We start from the raw sequence: 6,740 nt of genomic DNA on the forward strand, positions 1-6,740 counted from the left end.
TGTTTTGTTTTTTTTTTTAAAATGGTGCAAGAGACTAAAAACTCTATATGCAAAATACTCCCCTACAACTAAATCTAACATTGTCCTCAATGTTTCAAAAGATGATAAGAATTGTAAACAATAGCATACCATGAGAACCGTGTTGATTAGAGAAAAGGGAAGAGATTACCGGATGTCGGTGAAAGCAAATATAATCCAATCAGGAAATCAGCAGACGTCACATTGGATTAGCACAAATATATACAAAAATGCTAGAAAATATAATTATCTACTGGATTATATACAAAATAAATGCACCATACACCAACAGTCTAAAGAGTTGAGGATCAACCCAAAAGACGGGATGCAGAGATTTTAACAGCCTCACACAATTATAATAATACAAGAATGAAAGTGAGACTGCAAAACGAAATGAGCTACCCCTAAACCTGAATTTTACAGAGATATGACATTTATCAACAACTATCAGATCTTGAAGTACTTCCTGCACAATTCCAAAGTCTAAATTGACATGTTCAGGGATGGGAAAAGAAACATGAGGGGACTCCAGATGTAGCTTCTCAATGACAGGATATTTAGTGGACAAGATGTCCAAAAGAATTTGAGATGCACATAACTCTAGCCCTAGGTTGGGAACGGTCAATAACATGAATTTAGCACATTCTAAAGGAATAATCTCCAGGTCAGAAGCAAGACTATCAGTTTGTGACTTAGACATGGAAGTAGGTACGTCTAAATTTGTTTCATGTATAAGGCCACTAGTACCATCATACACTTTCCCTAAGACAGAAACAGGTATATCATATTCATTTTCATAAAACAAATCATCAAGCCCCAGTTCATAATCATCATCCAAAATATTTGTGTCATGCATAAGAGAATCCGAGGGAGCAACATACTGTGTTCTAGGTAGGGAATCAGATACATTTAAGTTACATTCATTTTTAGGCTCAAAAATATCACTATGCAGTCTAGTTTTTCCCAATTCAGAAACAAGTAGTGCTTTATCATGCTCACAGTTATTGAACAAATCAGCAAACCCCAATTCAGAATCATGACTATCCAAAGTACCCAAATCAGTATCATAAGAAGAATCATATTGCGACCTAGGAAAGGAATCAGACACATCAAATTTATTTTCATGCATAAGAACATTAGTGTCAACATAAAATTCAACCTTTCCTAAGTCACACACAAGTTGTGTGTTATGCTCTTCTTCACAGGACAACTGCAAAAGCCCTAAATCAGTACCAAAGTCATCTGGATTGCAATGAATATGAATATTAGAAGCAACATCATCATTGGAAGTCTTTACACCATGGTATGGAATTTCAGAGTCACATGACTCCGAAATTGACTCTTCAAGAAGAACTAGCTCTTCTAACATCATATCATCATCCGAGTAATATGCATACTCGTCCCTATTAAAAGTTGTGGTGTCCTCAGTCAACTCATGTTCCTCTAGATGAGGTTCATATTCAATATCAGTTGCATGACTGGACACACCATTCTCAAAGTTTGATTCATCATCATCATCATTGTAACATGGATTTTGCAATCTAGGACAATTTTCAATCAGATGGTCTGAGCTATCATACAATATACAAACATAGAGTTCAGATTGCGCATAGGAATTAGGCATAATAACTTTTGTATTTATATAACTTTCTAGGGCTTCGCCTCTCCTAGTCATGCAGTTCATGCTTGTATCAGAGTTGGAATCTGACTCTAACTCATGGGGGTCACCAATATCATGTGATAGTGTCTCAGTTTCCATAATGGATTCCCATTGACGGGTTTTCTCTGTAATCTCATCTAAAAACGACCATGCATCATTCACAATTTTATCAAGAAATTCACCATTACACATAGACTCAACCACGGCTCGAGATTTAAAGTCTAGTCCCTCATAGAGGATAGCGACCAGTCTCCACTTCTCAAAGCCATGGTGCGGACATTCAATCAACAAATCATTAAACCATTCAAAATAATGAAAAAGGGTCTCCCCATTTAGCTGGAAAAAACAATTAATATTTTGACGAATAGCAATGGTCCTACAATGAGGAAAGAATTTTTTGAAAAATTGATTTGTGAGTTGGTCCCAAGTGGTGATTGACTGAGGTCTCAAACCGTAAAACCATGTTTTAGCCCTTTCCTTTGAAGAAAATGTAAACAAGCGCAATTTCAAAGAGTCTTCGGACATATGGTCAGGTTGCATAGTCCGACAAATTTGTTCAAACTCTCTTACATGATTATAGGGGTTCTCAGAATCAAACCCTCGAAATATATGAAGTATTTGTATCATGCTTGCATTTAGTTCAAATAGGCGGTCGGTCTGAGGTAAGAAGATACATGATAACAATCTTGTTGGGTACATGCTCTCATGGAGAGTGCGGGGCTGGTTATCATCACCCATTATCTCAACTGGGACGGGTGTGTCAATAACTGGAAATGCGTTTCAAGCAGGCAGTCTTGATAAAGACTATTTAGACAATCAGAGGGGACACATCATTCAACATGTTTTGGCGATCAGTCAGCCAGGCAACTTTCTAAACAGGGGACAATGCTTGTGAGAATCAGAATATTCGCCCTAAGCACGCAGAATTAATAAAGAATCAACAACAATGCTCAGATCAGGGACAGAAGGATTATGCAAGCATACATGGCAATCAGTTGAAGCACATTAATCAACATGTGATGTCTTGTCAGACAAGCAGTAATGCACACATAATAAATCTCAGTAAAACAACAATTCCTGTTAGCACAGATGTTACTCAAAATATCACAGGGTAATGTGCATGGGAACCAAAAGTTGCTGGGTTTTGAGTAATGTTCAGTCAGGCGACTAGCTAATCAGGTAAACAGGGCGTATCATTCAAGGCAGAGCATAAGTTCGAGATTACGATACCGCTAGTATGACCAGGTTCAGGCACGCCACGGATTTGCTCTTTTCCTTGTCCTTCTTTTCCTTTCTTCTGCAGCAGTATTGCAGGTACCTGCTAGCTCAACAAAAACTTTCAGTTCCCAGAATTGAACAGTTGAAGCAAGGGTACAAAAACACTAATACTGAAAAATTCAGAATAGGGTTTCTGCAATATGGTATGCAGGTATGCTGGGACTGGTGACTGTGCTGGGGGTTTTAGCAGAAGAGAATCTAACACTGTCACAATTTAGAGTACAGGGTGATGAGAACTAGACTAACTAACAAAAAGGACTGAAACTAACTGAATTGAAAAGATGAAAAATAAAGATGCAGATACAACTAATGTTTACATGGCTAAAATGTCGATGAACTGACTGAAATACAGAGACTAAGACTGCGAGAATATAAAACAAAGATGGAGCTAAGAATGGGGTAACTAAGAACTTGCAAGCCACAATAGATGATGAACCAATTAAGCTACAGTTAGCATTACAGAGATTAGGTGCAAGGTATATACAGATGGATCAAAACAACAAAGTTATAATAATGGCAGCAGGAGAATAGAAAAGTCTAAACACATATATACAAGACTAAACTGAAAACTGTAAACTAAAGATGCAGGACGATGGAGCTTTTAACTCTTAGTGAACTGATAAAGTTAATGCTGCAAAGTATATACAGATGCAGTGAAATGACAGAAAAGCAAATTTTATAACTAAAAATGCAGTTACATAATGCAATATGTAGGTATATTACAGACTGTAAAGATAGAAAGCAACAACTGTAATAACATGCAATATACTCAGATGGTAATATGCTCAGAACTTCGAAACAAAGGATCCTAACAGAATACAACTGAGCTATAGATTATGGTAGAGAAACAAAGATTAAGCTATCCTAATTAGATGCGATTATGCTAATGAGGATGAAAACAAAACTTACAGCTAAGAAGTAACAGGGCTAAGCTATAATGACAGATTCCTAAGCTAATCAGCACAATTTAACAAAACTATTTTTTTTTGAACTGAAAATTAAAAACTACAGGAACAGAAAATTAAAGATGCAAAGATAGTTTAAACTATGCAATATACGAGACGATGTAGGTGGTAGAAAAATAAAAATTATAACTATACAAATCAACGGGATTATACTATGTAACAGCTGGATTTAACAACTAGATTATGCTAACAATAACTAAAGAAAATATAAACACATATGTACAGGATTGAGCTAAAATCAGTAAAGCGGAACACAGAATCAGCTACACCGCTACCGAGTCCACGGCAGCGGCGCCAAAAACTTGGTAGGTTAAGAAAGAGTACTTACAATTACTGCAAGTGCACATTGCCAATTGTGTAAGGTGCAAATACATGTCGACCCTCAGGGACAAGGTGGGTGTAAGTTGAAGCTATGGTCTTACTACTACTGATTTCAAACGAGTAACCAAAAGAGGGGGTTGTTTTGTCGATACGACTAGATAATGTTTACGTAACACAAATTATAAAACAAGAATGCAAATAAAAGGGTACTAGGGCAATAGAATCTACCACTAACTTACACTAGTTAACCTGCTAATGGTGCTAACCTTGTCCTTATAACTGATAACAGAGGGATGTCAATCCTCAGTATATCTAAGGTCACTTTGACATGAATGATCCAATCACAACTAAGGTATTTCTCCTAAGAATTACCTATCTTTTTACGGCACAACTAATCAAAAGAGCAATGTATAAGATTAAGCATGAGTTGCAGTTCAACAACACAGGAGTATTCTAACTATGATGGATGCATGAGATACACTGTAAAAGTAAAGTGTTGAAGCCCCTAGACTGATTTTCATTATGAACATTTAAGCACAACAAAGTTTCTACCATTAACATGAACAACAAGTAGCAAACTAGGGCTTCATCTAAACCCTAGCAGATGAATTTAGAACATGATAAACAATACTGAAAACTAAGGTAAACTATAGCTTGGTGCTCCGGCTAATCCAGGCATGAGTTTTTCAGCACAATTCCCATCCCTATTTATACACAAATTCACTCATCTCATCTTCAATTCGATAATTAAATGCAACCCACTCACCAAAACGCGTTCTTCTTCTTCAATTCGTCTCTGCAGCTTCATTAATTCGATGTTTTCTCCACTGTAGAAGATAACCATAACCTATCTCTCTCAAACCTAGCTTCTATAGTTACTATTCTTGATAAAAAAGAAGATGAGGGTGAGAGATATAGAGACTAAAGGTTTAATTGTTGCTAATTATGGTGGTGGTTGTGTGTAGAGGCGTAAGGGAGATGGAGTTAATGGAGGGAGATGGTGGAACTGGTTCTGCAGATAGAAGAGAAGAGAAAATTGAAGTGGGTTTGGTTTCTGTTCGATTAGGGGAAGAAAATATAGGCGACTAGGGTGTTGGGAGAGACCATCGGATGTTGATGTCCTGAAGGATAAGCTGTCGGATGAAGCAGCTTTAACAAATCTGACGGCTCGGGCGAGGAAACGGGTTTGGGTTTTGGATCTTGGTTCTTGGGTTCTCTACCAGGCCCATGTCTTTGCAAACGGATTGCAACTTATGCGCAAGCGGATTGCCAATAGTGCGCAAACGCATTACGGGTTCTCTTGCGTGATATTCCTTCGCGCTTCACGACCTTCTCGCAGGAGATTTGTTTGTCTCTCTTTCGTAGTCACTAGTCACCATTCTTCTTTTTCCAAGATTTATTTAGTACCTAAAAACACAAAATTAATTAGTAATATTATTTATTCTTGAAAACAATGAAAACACGGAATTTGGGTTAGAATAAATAATTAAGGTACAAAAGATGAGATAAATGCCAATAAAAAGGTGTAGAAATATGCACTAATTGGCATTCATCACAACGCCTCACCAAATTATGAAGCCGAGAATAACAAGACTTAGGAAACACCAATAACGAACTAATAACTAACCAAACACAATATTAATAACCCACAGCAGTCAAAAAATAACAACACATTATCCAAGAGACAAGAAGGGTTCAACATAACCAAAGAAAGTAGAAGATAAATATAAAATAAAGATGAAATGCGTTAAGCAGACAGGAGGGCGGACAACTCCTTCCATTTCTTCTTGAGATCTGCGCGAACTATTTCCTCCGTGGTCTCAGCCCGTGTCACCTCGTCGCTAGCCACTCCAACATTGGCAACCAATCTATTCAGCACTTCCTTTCTGCTAGCAGTTGTCTCGGAGCGCTTCTCTAGATCCTCCTCTAGCTTAGAAATCTGACCTGTGAGCTAAACACGGGGATCATTACGGTCCTTCACCTTCACTAACAGCTCCTCTAACCATCCTACGAGGAACTTAATGTTGATCGCTGATCGAATGGTAGTCTCCCATCTAGGCATTACCACCGCGTCAGCGGGATCATCCCTTACCCGCGTGAGCTAGTCGGCGACCTCTAAGAGGTTTTTAGTCTTGTAGCACAAATTACGGATGTCTAGAAGATCCGCTCTCACCATGTGACCGCCGCCGCGCTCCACGATGTCCCTGTAAGTGGCGGCAAAGATGGTTGGTACCCAAAATCCATGGACTAGCGTATGAGTAGCAGGATCTACCCCATCCTCGGTAGCACTCGTTACTAAGGAGAAACAAAGTCGAACGTCCTCGGGGGCTGTTGGCGCGTCAGGGACTATTGTTACGACGGGAATATCGGCTTGTATCTCCCAAGAGATAACTAATGAAGCACTACCGTATGTCCGGGTACGTTTAGTAAACCCATCGCTGTCAGCGACTACTCGCCGCACACCATCTGTATTGAAGCCTTCGGGCTTGGCGGCCTCC

This window comes from Papaver somniferum, unplaced genomic scaffold, assembly GCF_003573695.1.
Source record: "Papaver somniferum cultivar HN1 unplaced genomic scaffold, ASM357369v1 unplaced-scaffold_137, whole genome shotgun sequence".
NCBI lineage: Eukaryota > Viridiplantae > Streptophyta > Magnoliopsida > Ranunculales > Papaveraceae > Papaver > Papaver somniferum.